This window comes from Manis pentadactyla, chromosome 12 (genome assembly GCF_030020395.1).
Source record: "Manis pentadactyla isolate mManPen7 chromosome 12, mManPen7.hap1, whole genome shotgun sequence".
Lineage (NCBI taxonomy): Eukaryota > Metazoa > Chordata > Mammalia > Pholidota > Manidae > Manis > Manis pentadactyla.
The window spans coordinates 76,579,456-76,596,754 of NC_080030.1; positions in this window are offsets into that span (position 1 = coordinate 76,579,456).

Genomic DNA, 17,299 nt, shown 5'->3' on the forward strand with positions numbered 1-17,299 from the left:
TGAGCAGGTTCCGAAGCTGATGCCCCTGTGACAAAGAAAAGTGAGTGCTTTTTGAAAGTCTTAAAGGGACAGGGACATAACAGCTGGACGAAAACAACACAGGTCACAGCCCAGTGGCTGGAAATTACAGGGAAAACCGGGCACACTAACCCCCTGGGCAACAGCACTGAGACCCCTCATGGAGGTAAACAGCCAAACAGCCTCCCTGTCCATTACCCCTCCGGGCACTGTGAAAGCAGAGAAACAGCCTAAGGCAGACGATGCCCACAGAAAGGGAAATTCCTCCACTCTGGCCGGGCAAGACACAAAGACCCACTCTACACGCAATTACCCAACACAAGCCACTAGGGGTCGCAGTTGTCCCAGTAAAGAAAGGCCAGTAGCAAGTGAAAATTTTGGCCCTCCCAGCTGACAGTCAATAGCACCTGTCAACATGAAAAGGCAAAAAAATATGATCCAGACAAGACTAACCCAGACAGCTTCGGCATCTGCTACATCTTCCCCTGAGAAGGAACCTGGGGAGATAGATTTAACCAGTCTTCCTGAAAAAGAATTCAAAACAAAAGTCATAACCATGCTGATGGACTTGCTGAGAAATATGCAAGAACTAAGGAAGGAGAATTCAGAAATAAAACAAGCTCTGGAAGGACTTCAAAACAGAACGGACGAGATGCAAGAGACCATTAATGGACTAGAAAACAGAGAACAGGAACGCAGAGAAGCTGATGCAGAGAGAGATAAAAGGATCTCCAGGAATGAAAGAATTCTAAGAGAGCTGAGTGACCAATCGAAACAGAACAATATCCACATTATAGGGGTACCAGAAAAAGAAGAGAGAGAAAAAGGGATAGAAAGTGTCTTTTAAGAAATAATTGCCGAAAACTTCCCCAAACTAGGGGAAGAAATGGCCTCTCAGACCACAGAGGTACACAGAACTCCCATGACAAGGGATCCAAGGAGGGCAACACCAAGACACATAATAATTAAAATGGCAAAGATCAAAGACAAGGACAAAGTATTAAAGGCAGCCAGGGAGAAAAAAAAGGTTACCTACAAAGGAAAACCCATCAGGCTATCATCAGACTTCTCAACAGAAACCCTACAGGCCAGAAGAGAATGGCATGATATACTTAATGCAATGAAACAGAAGGGCCTCGAACCAAGACTACTGTATCCAGCACGAATATCATTTAAATATGAAGGAGGGATAAAACAATTCCCAGACAAGCAAAAGTTGAGGGAATTTGCCTCCCACAAACCACCTCTACAGGGCATCCTACAGGGACTGCTCTAGATGGGAGCACTCCTAAAAAGAGCACAGAACAAAAAACCCAACATATGAAGAAGGGAGGAGGAGGAATAAGAAGGGGGAGAAATAAAGAAACATAAGACCGCATTTATAATAGCTCAAGAAGCGAGTTAAGATAGTAAGATAGAAAAGAAGTTAACCCTGAACCTTTGGCAACCACAGACTTAAAGCCTGCAATGGCAATAAGCACATACCTTTCAATAATTACCCTAAGTGTAAATGGCCTGAAAGCACCAATCAAAAGACACAGACTAGTAGAATGGATAAAAAAGCAAGATCCATCTATATGCTGCTTACAAGAAACTCACCTCAAACCCAAAGACAAGCACAGACTTAAAGTCAAGGGATGGAAAAAGATATTTCAAGTAAACAACAGAGAGAAGAAAGCAGGTGTTGCAATTCTGGTATCAGACAAAACAGACTTCAAAATAAAGAAAGTAACAAAAGACTAAGAAGGACATTACATAATGATAAAGGGCTCAGTCCATCAAGAGGATATAACCATTATAAATATATATGCACCCAATACAGGAGCACCAACATACCTGAAACAAATACAAACAGAACTAAAAGAGGAAATAGAATGCAATGCATTCATTCTAGGAGACTTCAACACACCACTCACTCCAAAGGACAGATACACCAGACAGAAAATAAGTAAGGACACGGAAGCACTGAACAACACAGTAGAGCAGATGGACCTAATAGACATCTACAGAACTCTACATCCAAAAGCAACAGGATACACATTCTTCTCAAGTGCACATGGAACATTCTCCAGAATAGACTACATACTAGGCCACAAAAAGAGACTGAGAAAATTCCAAAAGATTGAAATCCTACCAACCAACTTTTCAGACCACAAAGGCATAAAACTAGAAATAAACTGTACAAAGCAAAGAGGCTCACAAACACAAGGAGGCTTAACAACACACTCCTAAATAATCAATGGATCAATGACCAAATCAAAATGGAGATCCAGCAATATATGGAAACAAAAGACAACAACAACACAAAGCTCCAACTACTGTGGGACACAGCAAAAGTAGTCTTAAGAGGAAAGTATATAGCAATCCACGCATACTTAAAGAAGGAAGAACAATCCCAAATGAATGGTCTAATGTCACAATTATCGAAATTGGAAAAAGAAGAACAAATGAGGCCTAAGGTCAGCAGAAGGAGGGACATAATAAAGATCATTGAAGAAATAAATAAAATTGAGAAGAATAAAACAATAGCAAAAATCAATGAAACAAAGAGTTGGTTCTTCAAGAAAATAAACAAAATAGATAAGCCTCTAGCCAGACTTATTAAGAGGAAAAGAGAGTCAACACAAATCAACAGTATCAGAAACGAGAAAGGAAAAATCACGATGGACCCCACAGAAATACAAAGAATTATTAGAGACTACTATGAAAACCTATATGCTAACAAGCTGGGAAACCTAGGAGAAATGGACAACTTCCTGGAAAAATACAACCTTCCAAGACTGACACAGAAAGAAACAGAAAATCTAAATAGACCAATTACCAGCAACAAAATTGAAGAAGTAATCAAAAAACTACCAAAGAACAAAACCCCTGGGCAAGATGGAATCACCTTGTAATTCTATCAGACATACAGGGAGAACATAATATCCATTCTCCTTAAAGTTTTCCAAAAAATAGAAGAGGAGGGGATACTCCCAAACTCATTCTATGAAGCTAACATCACCCTAATACCAAAACAAGGCAAAGACCCCACCAAAAAAGAAAATTACAGACCAATATCCCTGATGAACGTAGATGCAAAAATACTCAACAAAATATTAGCAAACCAAATTAAAAAATGCATCAAAGGGATCATGCACCATGACCAAGTGGGATTCATCTCAGGGATGCAAGGATGGTACAACATTCGCAAGTCCATTAACATCATCCAACACATCAACAAAAAGAAAGACAAAAACCACATGATCATCTCCACAGATGCTGAAAAAGCATTTAACAAAGTTCAACATCCATTCATGATAAAAACTCTCAGCAAAATGGGAATAGAGGGCAAGTACCTCAACATAATAAAGGCCACCTAAGAAAAACCCACAGCCAACATTATATTGAACAGCAAGAACCTGAAAGCTTTTCCTCTGAGATCGGGAACTAGACAGGGATGCCCACTCTCCCCACTGTTATTTAACATAGTACTGGAGGTCCTAGCCATGGCAATCAGACAAAACAAAAAAATACAAGGAATCCAGATTGGTAAAGAAGAATTTAAACTGTCGCTATTTGCAGATGACATGATACTGTACATAAAAACACTAAAGACTCCACCCTAAAACTACCAGAACTGATATCGGACTACAGCAAAGTTTAAGGATACAAAATCAACACACAGAAATCTGTGGCTTTCCTATACACTAACAATGAACCAACAGAAAGAGAAATCAGGAAAACAACTCCATTCACAATTGCATCAAAAAAAATAAAATACCTAGGAATATACCTAACCAAAGAGGTGAAAGACTTATACTCTGTAAACTACAAGTCACTCTTAAGAGAAATTAAAGGGGACACTAACAGATGGAAACTCATCCCATGCTCGTGGCTAGGAAGAATTAATATCGTCAAAATGGCCATCCTGCTCAAAGCACTATACAGATTTGATGCAATCCCTATGAAACTACCAGCAACATTCTTCAATGAACTGGAACAAATATTTCAAAAATTCATATGGAAATACCAAAGACCCCGAATAGCTAAAGCAATCTTGAGAAAGAAGAATAAAGTAGGGGGGATCTCACTCCCCAACTTCAAGCTCTATTATAAAGCCATAGTAATCAAGACAATTTGGTACTGGCACAAGAGCAGAGCCACAGACCAATGGAACAGACTAGAGAATCCAGACATTAACCCAGACATATATGGTCAATTAATATTTGATAAAGCAGCCATGGACATACAATGGCGAAATGACAGTCTCTTCAACAGATGGTGCTGGCAAAACTGGACAGCTACATGTAGGAGAATGAAAATGGACCATTGTCTAACCCCATATACAAAAGTAAACTCAAAATGGATCAAAGACCTGAATGTAAGTCATGAAACCATTAAACTCCTGGAAAAAACATAGGCAAAAACCTCTTAGACACAAACATGAGTGACTTCTTCTTGAACATATCTCCCCGGGAAAGGAAAACAACAGCAAAAATGAACAAGTGGGACAATATTAAGCTGAAAAGCTTCTGTACAGCAAAAGACACCATCAATAGAACACAAAGGAACCCTACAGTATGGGGGAATATATTTGAAAATGACAGATCTGATAAAGGCTTGATGTCCAGAATATATAAAGAGCTCACACGCCTCAACAAACAAAAAACAAATAACCCAATTAAAAAATGGGCAGAGGAACTGAACAGATGGTTCTCCAAAAAAGAAATACAGATGGCCAACAGACACATGAAAAGATGCTCCACATCGCTAATTATCAGAGAAATGCAAATTAAAACTACAATGAGGTATCACCTCACACCAGTAAGGATGGCTGCCATCCAAAAGACAGAGAACAGCAAATGTTGGCGAGGCTGTGGAGAAAGGGGAACCCTCCTACACTGCTGGTGGGAATGTAAATTAGTTCAACCATTGTGGAAAGCAGTCTGGAGGTACATCAAATGTTCAAAACAGACTTACCATTTGACCCAGGAATTCCACTCCTAGGAATTTACCCTAAGGATGCAGCAATCAAGTTTGATAAAGACAGATGCACCCCTATGTTTATCACAGCACTATTTACAATAGCCAAGAATTGGAAGCAACCTAAATGTCCATCCATAGATGAATGGATAAAGAAGATGTGGTACATATACACAATGGAATACTACTCAGCCATAAGAAAAGGGCAAATCCTAACATTTGCAGCAACATGGATGGAGCTGGACGGTATTATGCTCAGTGAAACAAGCCAAGCGGAGAAAGAGAAATACCAAATGATTTCACTCATCTGTGGAGTATAAGAACAAAGGAAAATCTGAAGGAACAAAAGAGCAGCAGAGTCACAGAACTCAAGAATGGACTAACAGGTACCAAAGGGAAAGGGACTGGGGAGGATGGGTGGGTAGGGAGGGATAAGGAGGGGGGAGAAGAAGGGGGGTATTAAGATTAGCAAGCATGTGGGGGGTGGGAGAAAGGGGAGGGCTGTACAACACAGAGAAGGCAAGTAGTGATTCTACAACATTTTGCTATGCTGATGGACAGTGACTGTAAAGGGGGCTCTAGGGGGAACCTGGTATAGGGGAGAGCCTAGTAAACATAATATTCGTTATGTAAGTGTAGATTAGTGATACCAAAAAAAAAAACCAAAAAAAAAAGCAGGGCAGTTCCTGTGTGGTAACCTCCAATGAGTTCTACAGAAGAGTGTAAAGGGCATATAAAAGTGTAGGCAAAGGGTCTGTTTGTGTTTATACAGAGGATCAAAGCCTAATTGGGCTACTCTGAAAATGAACTAAGATACGATATGAAAAAGAGCTTCCAACATCAGCACTCTCTGGAAGACTCATGCCAGAAGATGATCATCAAAAAACCCCAACAAAGATCCACGCACTGCTATAGCTGTAGATGCACTCATCCCACTGGTTCCTGGACTTGCCATGGGAATGAGGAAGGAGATATCTAAGCTGGCCTGTGCATACAGTAAAACAACAAATTTGACTGGATCTATACTGTTGGAACTCAACCAAGAATTAGGAGAAGTGCAAATTGTAGCACTCCAAAATCTTACAACTACAGACTATTTACTGTTAAAAGAACATATGGGATGTGAACAGTCCCCAGGAATGGGTTGTTTTAATTTGTCTGATTTCTCTCAGACTGTTCAAGTTCAGTTGGACAATATCCACCATATCATAGATAAGTTTTCACAAATGCCTAAGGTGCCTAACTGGTTTTCTTGGTTTCACTGGAGATGGCTGGTAATTACAGGTATGCTTTGGTTATGTAACTATACTCCTATTATGTTAATATGTGTGTGCAATTTAAGTAGTAGCTTAAAACCTATACATGCTGAAGTTACTCTACAAGAAGATATGTCAAAAAAAAATAATCAATCTTCCCATGTTTTCTTCCACCTGCTACTTCTATAGCTTTTCTTCTTCCTTCCTAATTACAACCCTTAAATAGAATTCGTGCCTCATATCAAATATACCGAGTATCATAATTCTTCCAAGTGGTAAAGATACCTCAAGAAAAATGCTGGACATAGAAGCTACAGGGCATAAATATGCAAAGAAATAAAAAGCTAACCATTTCAAACAATAAGGCTTCTCTCTCACTTACCAACTTTACATTTCCCTGTATGGCCCCGGAAGATGACTGGTTAGCCAGAGACGGGTAAGATTCCTCAAGGGAGGAACAACCTCAGACAGGCACAGTCGCAGGGGGTTCATCAGGTGAGAAATTGGGGATCAACAGAGGTGAGGCTTAGATCTTCACCTCCCCTGTTCTGAGAGAAATCTTCTGCATACGTGGATGTTTTATTGCCCTTGTCTAGCTTGGATTAACACATAGTCTACAGGCACACACCTGATCATCTACATTTGCTCTCTTACAACACTAAACTATGTTTTCTACCTTTATCTTGTATCTACCTACCACTTCAGCATTTTATTAAAAATAGTAATAATAAAGAGAGAAATGTGGTATTCACATGTAAATCAAGTATAAAAATCACGTGAATATTCATATTTGAACTGACTGTTTTTAGTTCATAATGGATGAGCAAAACTGAGAGTTTCTGTGATGACTGCCCTTGTACTGTTCACCATGTAACTTATTCACTATGTAAGAATTTGTTCTCCATGTAAGAACTTGTTCATTATGCTTCAGAAGATTGGAGACTGACAAAAATTAGGCTTGGGGTGGATTAATGATTGTGCATTGAGCATTGACTCCCCTATACAGAATTTTATTGTTGTTAACAACCATTTGATCAATAAATATGAGAGATGCCCTCTCAAGAAAAAAAAAAAAGTACACACTTCAAATTATAAAATAAATAAGTAACTGGGATGTAATTTATAGCTTAAGGAATACAGTCAAAATATTGTAACAACTTTGTATGGTGAAAGGTGGTAGCTAGAATTATCATGTATGTAAATGTTGAATCACTGTGTTGTACACCTGAAACTAATGTAGTACTGTGTGTCAACTACCCATCAATAAAAAATAATTATCTACAAAAAAAAAAGAAAAATTACATGTCAACAAATAGGATAACCTATAAGAAATGGATAACTTTCTAGAAAAATACAACCTCCCAAGACTGATACAAGAAGAAAATGAAATTCTGAACAGACCAATTAAACAAAATTAAACTGATAATCAATAAACTACCTAAGAGCAAAAATCCTCTCCCAGATGGCTTCAGTGCTGAATTTTATCAAACCTTTAGTGAAGACAAAATACCCATCCTCCTTAAAGTTTTCCAAAAAGTAGAAGAGGAGGGAATACTTCCAAACTCATTCTGTGAGGCCAGCATCACTCTAATACCAAAACCAGGCAAAAACAACACAGGAAAAGAAAATTATAGACCAATATCCTTGATGAACATAGATTCAAAAATACTCAACAAAATATTAGCAAACGAAATTCAAAAATACATGTAAAAGATCATCTATCATGATCAAGTAGGATTTATTCCAAGGATGCAAGGATGGTACAATATTCGAAATCCATCAACATCATCCACCACATCAACAAAAATAAGGACAAAAACCACATGATCATCTCCATAGATGCTGAAAAAGTGTTCAGCAAAATTCAACAACCATTCGTGATAAAAACTTTCAACAAAATGGGTATAGAGGGCAAGTACCTCAACATAATAAAGGCCATATAGACAAATCACACTTAACAGCGGGAAGCTGAAAACTTTTCCTTTAAGACTGGGAGCAAGACAAGGATGCCCACTCTCCCCACATTTATTCAACATAGAATTGGAAGTCCTAGCCATAGCAATCAGACAACACAAATAAATAAAAGGCATCCAGATTGGTAAGGAAGAAGTTAAACTGACATTGTTTGCAGATGACATGATATTGTATATAAAAAAACCCTAAAGAATCCACTCCAAAACTACTAAATCTAATATCTGAATTCAGCAAATTTGCAGTATACAAAATGAATACACAGAAATCTGTTGCATTCCTATATACTAAGGTTGAACCAGCAGAAAGAGAAATCATGAAAACAATTCCATTCACAATGGTATCAAAAAGAATAAATTATCTAGGAATAAACCTAACCAAGGAGGTGAAAGACCTATACCCTGAAAACTACAAGACATTCATGAGAGAAATTAAAGAAGATACCAGTAAGTGGAAATACGTCCCATGATCATGGATAGAAGAATTAATATTATCAGAATAGATATCCTGCCTAAAGCCATCTACAGATTCAATACAATTGCTGTCAAAATACCAACAGCATTCTTCAGTGAACAAGAGAAAATAATTCTATTCTGGAGAATGTTCCATGTGCACTTGAGAAGAATGTATATCCTGTTGCTTTTGGATGTAGAGTTCTGTAGATGTCTATTAGGTCCATCTGTTCTAGTGTGTTGTTCAGTGCCTCTGTGTCCTTACTTATTTTCTGTCTGGTGGATCTGTCCTTTGGAGTGAGTGGTGTGTTGAAGTCTCCTAGAATGAATGCATTGCATTCTATTTCCTCCTTTAGTTCTATTAATATTTGTTTCAGGTATGTTGGTGATCCTGTATTGGGTGCATATATATTTATAATGGTTATATCCTCTTGATGGACTGAGCCCTTTATCATTATGTAATGTCCTTCTTTGTCTTTTGTTACTTTCTTTATTTTGAGGTCTGTTTTGTCTGATACCAGAATTGCAACACCTGCTTTCTTCTCTCTGTTGTTTGCTTGAAATATCTTTTTCCATCCCTTGACTTTCAGTCTGTGCGCGTCTTTGGGTTTGAGGTGAGTCTCTTGTAAGCAGCATATGGATGGATCTTGCTTTTTTATCCATTCGATTACTCTGTGTCTTTTGATTGGTGCATTCAGTCCATTTACATTTAGGGTGATTATTGAAAGGTAAGAATTTATTGCCATTGCAGGCTTTAAGTTTGTGGTTACCAAAGGTTTAGGGTGAGCTTCTTTACTATCTTACTGTCTAACTTAACTCGCTTGTTGAGCTATTATAAACACAGTCTGATGATTCTTTATTTCTCTCCCTTCTTATTCCTCCTCCTCTCTTCTTCATATGTTGGGTGTTTTGTTCTGTGCTCTTTTTAGGAGTGCTCCCATCTAGAGCAGTCCCTGTAGGATGCCCTGTAGAGGTGGTTTGTGGGAGGCAAATTCCCTCAACTTTTGCTTGTCTGGGAATTGTTTTATCCCTCCTTCATATTTAAATGATATTCGTGCTGGATACAGTAGTCTTGGTTCGAGGCCCTTCTGTTTCATTGCATTAAGTATATCATGCCATTCTCTTCTGGCCTGTAGGGTTTCTGTTGAGAAGTCTGATGATAGCCTGATGGGTTTTCCTTTGTAGGTAACCTTTTTTTTCCTCTCTGGCTGCCTTTAATACTTTGTCCTTGTCTTTGATCTTTGCCATTTTAATTATTATGTGTCTTGGTGTTGCCCTCCTTGGATCCCTTGTCATGGGAGTTCTGTGTACCTCTGTGGTCTGAGAGGCCATTTCTTCCCCTAGTTTGGGGAAATTTTCAGCAATTATTTCTTCAAAGACATTTTCTATCCCCTTTTCTCTCTCTACTTCTTCTGGGATACCTATGATTCTTATATTATTCCTTTTCGATTGATCACTCAGCTCTCTTAAAATTCTTTCATTCCTGGAGATCCTTTTATCTCTCTCTGCATCAGCTTCTCTGCGTTCCTGTTCTCTGTTTTCTAGTCCATTAATGGTCTCTTGCATCTCATCCATTCTGTTTTGAAGTCCTTCCAGAGCTTGTTTTATTTCTGAATTCTCCTTCCTTAGTTCTTGCATATTTCTCTGCAAGTCCATCAGCATGGTTATGATTTTTGTTTTGAATTCTTTTTCAGGAAGACTGGTTAAATCTATCTCCCCAGATTCCTTCTCAGGGGAAGATGTAGCAGATGCCGAAGCTGTCTGGGTTAGTCTTGTCTGGATCATATTTTTTTGCCTTTTCATGTTGACAGGTGCTATTGACTGTCAGCTGGGAGGGCCAAAATTTTCACTTGCTACTGGCCTTTCTTTACTGGGACAACTGCGACCCCTAGTGGCTTGTGTTGGGTAATTGCGTGTAGAGTGGGTCTTTGTGTCTTGCCTGGCCGGAAGGGAGAAATTTCCCTTTCTGTGGGCGGAATTTGTCTCAGGCTGCTTCTCTGCTTTCGCAGCGCCCGGTGGGGTAATGGATGGGGGGGCTGCTTGACTGTTTACCTCCGTGAGGGGTCTCAGAGCTGTTGCCCAGGGGGTTAGTGCACCCGGTTTTCCCTGTAATTTCCAGCTGCTGTACTGTGACCTGGGTTGTTTCCGTCAAGCTGTTAAGTCCCTGTACCTTTAAGACTTTCAAAAAGCCCCCGCTTTTCTTTGTCACAGGGGCATCAGCTTCGGCACCCGCTCAGAGGTCTTACTCCCTGTGTCCCCAGTATCCAGGGCCCCCTGGGCACATACTTTGTCTGCGCTCTGGCCCGGATGGCTGGAGCTGGGTGTTCAGCAGTCCTGGGCTCCGTCTCGCTCCCGCTCTGCCTATTGTTCTCCCGCCGGGAGCTGGGGGGAGGGTCGCTCGGGTCCCGCTGGGCCGGGGCTTGTATCTCACCCCTTTCACCAGTCGCTGGGTTCTCGCTGGTGTAGCTGCAGTCTGGCCACTGTCCTGCATCTTCTGGTCTCTCTTTTAGGGCTAGTTGTGTTTGTTGTATTTTCAAAAGTATATATGTTTTTGGGAGGAGATTCCCACTGTCCTACTCATGCCGCCATGTTGGCTCCGCCGAGAAAATAATTCTAAAATTCATATGGAACCACAAAAGACCGTGAAAAGTCAAAGCAATCCTGAGAAGGAAGAATAAAGTTAGGGGGATTACGTTCCCCAACTTCAAGCTCTACTACAAAGCCACAGTTATTAAGACAATTTGGTACTGACACAAGAACAGACCTATAGATAAATGGAACAGAATAGAGAGCCCAGATATAAACCCAAGTATACATGATTAATTAATATATGATAAAGGAGCCATGGATATGCAATGGGGAAATGATAGCCTCTTCAACAACTTGTATTGGCAAAACTGGACAACTACATGTAACACAATGAAACTGGATTATTGTCTAACTCCATACACAAAAGTAAGCACAAAATGGATCAAAGACCTGAATCTAAGTCATGAAACCATAAAACTCTTAGAAGAAAACACAAACAAAAATCTCTTGAATATAAACATGAGTGACTTTTTTCTGAACACATCTGCTCAGGGAAGGGAAACAAAAGCAAAAAGGAACAAATGGGACTACATCAAACTAAAAAGCTTCTGTACAGCAAAGGACACCATCAACAGAACCAAGAGGTACCCTACAGTAAGGGAGAATATATTCGTAAACTACATAACCGACAAGGGGTTAACATTGAAAATATATAGAGAATTCATATGCCTCAACACCCAAAAAGCAAATTAAAAAATGGGCTGAGGATCTTAACAGACAATTCTCCAAGGAGGAAATTAAGATGGCCAACAGGCATATGAAAAGATGCTCCTCACTGCTGATTATCAGGGAAATGCAAACTAAAACCAAAATGAGATATCACCTCATACCAGCTAGGCCAACATCGAAAAGACTAGCAACAACAAATGCTGTCAAGGATGCAGAGAAAGGAGAACCCTCCTACACTGCTGGTGGGAATGTAAATTAGTTCAACCATTGTGGAAGGCAATATGGAGGTTCCTCAAAAAACTAAAAGTAGAAATATCATTTGACCCAGGAATTCCACTCTGAGGAATTTACCGAAAGGAAACAAGATCTCAAATTCAAAAAGACATATATACCCCTATGTTTATTGCAGCACTATTTACAAAAGCCAAGATATGGAAGCAACTTAAGTGTCCATCAGTAGAAGAATGGATAAAGAAGGGGTGGTACATATACACAATGGAATACTATTCAGCCGTAAGAAAGAAACAAATCCTACTATTTGCAACAGCATGGATGGAGCTAGAGGGTACTTGCTCAGTGAAATAAGCCATGAGGAGAAAGACAAGTGCCAAACGATTTCCCTCATTTGTGGAGTATACCAAAGCAAAACTGAAGGAACAAAACAGCAGCAGAACTCACAGACTCCAAGAAGGCACTAGAGGTTTACCAAAGGGGAGGGTTGTGGGGGGGCATGTGGGTAGGGAGGGAGAAGGGGATTGTCGGGTAGTGCACATGGTGTGTGTGGGGTCATGGGTAAGACAGTGTAACACAGAGAAGGCAAGTAAGTGACTCTGTGGCATCTTACTACACTGATGGACAGTGACTGCAATGGGGTATGGGGGGGGAATCAATAATAAGGGTGAATGTAGTAACCACACTGTTTTTCTTGTGAAACCTTCATAAGAGTGTATATCAGTGATACCTTTATAAAAAAAATGTGTACCTTCTGAGTTTTTATAGGAAACTGAACAAAAAGAAGACTCCCAGACTGAGACATATTCCCATGAGCCTATCGAAAACATTAAGCTGCTTTTCCAAAAGCAAGAGGAACAAAGATAAGTCATTTTATTTATCCATTATAATAACCCATATGTTAATTATAATGGATGAAATTGCCAACTGGTAGACACTAATCATTTCTTGAATTGGGCCTAAGACTATGCTGACACTCTTCAGTAGGATTCTTGTTGCACTTTGCAGGTTGCTCCCCTTCTCGAGTGCCTCTAGTCGGCCTGGTTGGTTTCCCCCTTACAGGGACATGACTGGACTTTACTACAGATCATTATTAATGATTTCCAAAGGTGAAGTTATATGCTATGAGATATAACCCAAGTTAGAGTCAATAAATGACCAACTAATAACACTATCTCATTAAAAAGACACAGACACCCTTTCTCTTTAAGTTCTACTCCAGAATGTGTAATGCATTGCTGAGCCACTACTAAATGAAACAATGACTGGGATCCCTGTAGTTAGGCCTAGGAACCAGAGATATGAAGCAGGGTTTTATCAAACATGGGATGGGTTTATCTGGCTTACCCCAACATGAGGACATCTGAGTCAAAGGGCTCCCTTATGCTGGGAGCAACAAAATCATATTTACAATACATGGGAACCCATACTTGCCATATGGGTTGGATACTTTCTGAGCAATGTGAGCATGTCATGATTCTAAAAGGTATGGATTGGTTTGTTACAGATTGTACAAGGAGACCAGGAATTAACTGGTATTCCCCAAATGGAACACAATGCTTATGTGGCAGCAACCTATGGCTATGGTTACTCCCAGGATGGGTAGGCAAATGCACCTTGGGCCTAACATGGGCACCAGGCAGAAGAATTAAAAAAAACACTGACAATCCTTTAAATCTCCCTCATTTGAGGGGCACTAGATAAGTTCTGTATTCCACTGGTATGATCATTTAGCAACCATTTTTGTCCCACGAATTAGAACAGAAGATAGGATCTGGCATGTTGAAGCCTTAACCAATTATACTCAAAAGGCACTAAATGATATATTTAGAGGATTATCTTTACTAAACACTGAAATGACTTCAATGCATAAGGCAGTCCTTCAAAATAGGATGTCCCTGGATGTACTAACTGCTGCTCAAGAGAGAACATGTGCTATAATCAAGGATGAATGCTGTGTGTATATATCTGTAAATTATGGTAATGTTTCCTTGGCCTTAGAAGACATGAAACAACAGGTGAAATGATTATCTGATCCAAACCTCTCACTTGATCAATGGTTTCCTGCTTGGTTTTCGTCTATTAGTTCTTAGTGGAGAAAACTGTTAATCATTCTTGTATTATTTAATAGGGACCCTGATTTGCTGTTATATTGCTGTTGTGCCCCTGGGATACAAATACTGAACAAGAGCCTGTCTGGGATATTTTTAAAGGAAATAATAACCTTATGGAATCTCTCTCCAGTCCCATCAATAGGGTGTGAGACTCACAGGTCTCACACCTTTAGATCAGAAAGGTTGAAGGTTTCATGAACCCCAATAGGTAGTGTCAGTGTACCCCTAACAGCAGGAAGTAGCTTCAGAAGCCAGAACTTTGTCCTTCATCAACCTTATATAGATTTATAGGACGCATGACTCTCAGGGGGGATTTTATGAGATAGGTAGGAAAAAAGTGGAGAGACCTGTCCAACCCCACATATCTAAGTCTTGACAAAATGTCTTATGACTCAGACCACTGACTCTATAAGGCTCCAATGTCTTGTTTTTCATGTCAACCTATTGTTTTAACAAGTTTTATAACCACCACGTCCTCCGTGTAGAGACCCCTTGGTCGATAATCAAGGGACCAAGACACAAAACAACTTGTGTCACGCACATAAGGAAATTTGGTGTACAATAGTTGCCTTTTCCTCATTGTAATGCTAAATTTCCCACCCCTGGGTAGATTTTATATGCTAATGGTACATGTGATGCTGATGCAACATACCTGTATGTATGTAATCCAATTGCTCATGTGCTAACTGAAACCTCCCTGTTCATGCTAGACCTAATAACTAACGAATAAGCACTTCACTCCTCCTAACAGGAGATACCCAGATTCCTTTCAGGGCTCTCTCTGAAGCAGCCCACCTTGAAACAGTGTTTCTGTTTTCTCACTTACCTAGTAAAGTTCCCTGCTTGCTTGCATAATGTTAAATTGTGGTCTAGTGAGGACCCTGTTCTAGTGCCTGCTGTAACATTGAAACAGTAATTGTAATAATCTCTTCTAATCACATAATTTTTTATTATTTAAAAATGATTTAAGATTAATTTTATTTTATACTAAATATTCATATAAGGAATTACTCTCCCAGTAATACTGTCTCAGCTTACAGATAAGGCAATTCAGACCAAAAAAGTTTAAGCAACTTCCCCAAGTCACAGGTATAGAGATACAAATATGTGTAAGACAGCCTGTCCTGCCTGTCATGAAACTATTTTAATGAGTTCAGATAAACTGTGGGCAACTACAATATGGTAAGTGTTTAGCTAGGGGGTACAGGTCACAGCCACCACGTGAGACACAGAAAACAGACTTGGAGGTGGCAGGGATTGGGTAGAGTTAGGGAAGTCTTCTTGAAGTAAATGAAGTTTCATTTCAGATTTCACTATATTGGCTCTGAGAACATTAGTTTTTATTAAATTAACTTATTCTAGTCTCTGAATCTACCAAGTTGATTTTGCCTTGATAGAAGTAAAACTTTGAAAGTCAATACCATGTAATTAACTTTGAAGCCATTGTTTCTCACATTGTGGTTCCTATACCAATTGCAATAATTATATGGAGTGCTTGTTAAAAATAGTCTTGGGGAAAGGGGAGTTACCCTGGATTCACTTTTCCTAAATTTCTTGGAGGTGAGGTCCAGGAAAATTGCTGCTTTAAGTATGAACACTTTGGGAATTTTGAAACCAAATAGCAAAATAAAGCAGATAGTTTTGTTAGTGGTTCTAAATGGTTCCTGTTTCAATAAGGCTTTTTTTAAATGGGAGTGTATTTGGGGAAAATTAAAAATGATATCATTGGGAAAAGAATGCTACATAGCAGACTGTCTGTTCCCCACCCTCACACCTGCAAGATGGCTGGTATAGAGGTAGGTGCTTGATAAATGTTTGTTGACTTGTTGGACGTAGGTATTTATAACTGATGCTGGGGTTCTTGTTTGTGGAGTTGAAGAATGAACTTAGCAAACACCCAAGGTAGTAGAGCCAGAGAGACTTTTTTTTGAGAGGGCATCTCTCATATTTATTGATCAAATAGTTGTTAACAACAATAAAATTCTGTATAGGGGACTCAATGCACAATCATTAATCAACCCCAAGCCTAATTCTCAACAGTCTCCAATCTTCTGAAGCATAATGAACAAGTTCTTACATGGTGAACAAATTCTTACATAGTGAATAAGTTCTTACATGGTGAACAGTGCAAGGGCAGTCATCACAGAAACTTTCGGTTTTGATCACGCATCATGAACTATAAACAATCAGGTCAAATATAATTATTCGTTTGATTTTTATACTTGATTTAAATGTGAATCCCACATTTCTCCCTTATTATTATTATTATTATTAATAAAATGCTTAAGTGGTAGGTAGACGCAAGATAAAGGTAGAAAACATAATTCAGTGCTGTAAGAGGGCAAATGCAGATGATCAGGTGTGTGCCTATAGACTAAGTATTAATCCAAGCTAGACAAGGGCAACAAAACATCCACGGATGCAGAAGATTTCTCTCAAAACAGGGGGTGGTGAGGTTCTAAGCCTCACCTCTGTTGATCCCCAATTTCTCACCTGATGGCCCCCCTGCGACTGTGCCTGTCTTAGGTTGTTCCTGCCAGGGAGACTTTCATTGAGAGAGAGTGAGAGGACAGACAGAGTTCCTGGCTCATGCCAGGAGGGGACAAAAGAGCCTGTAGTGGTGTGTTGTCAAGGGGTTTTACAGGCAGTTGAGGATTTGGGGGAATCGGTTAAAAGGCTTAGGGATGTGGGCTTGTTAAGTGGTCCCTAAGTATTAAAAATTAACACAAGAAATTTACTGCTCTGATTTCTCCCTCGGATACTGGCGTCTTGGTCTGGGAGCCCATCAAAAGGCAGCCTGCCCAGCCCCCAAGGTGGACTGAGGTATTGTCTGTTTGCTAAAGATTAAGTCAAGAATCCTATTTCTTAAACTTCCTGGGTGTTAAAAATGCAACCTTATCTTTAAGGTGGAATCCTTCCTGCCTTTTACTATATTGTTTACATCTGGGTCTGCATGCTAAATTAGTTGCCCAGTTTGCAAAATGACCTCATCAGATCTGAAGGAGGAAAGACAGCACATAGGCCTAGGCCTTTT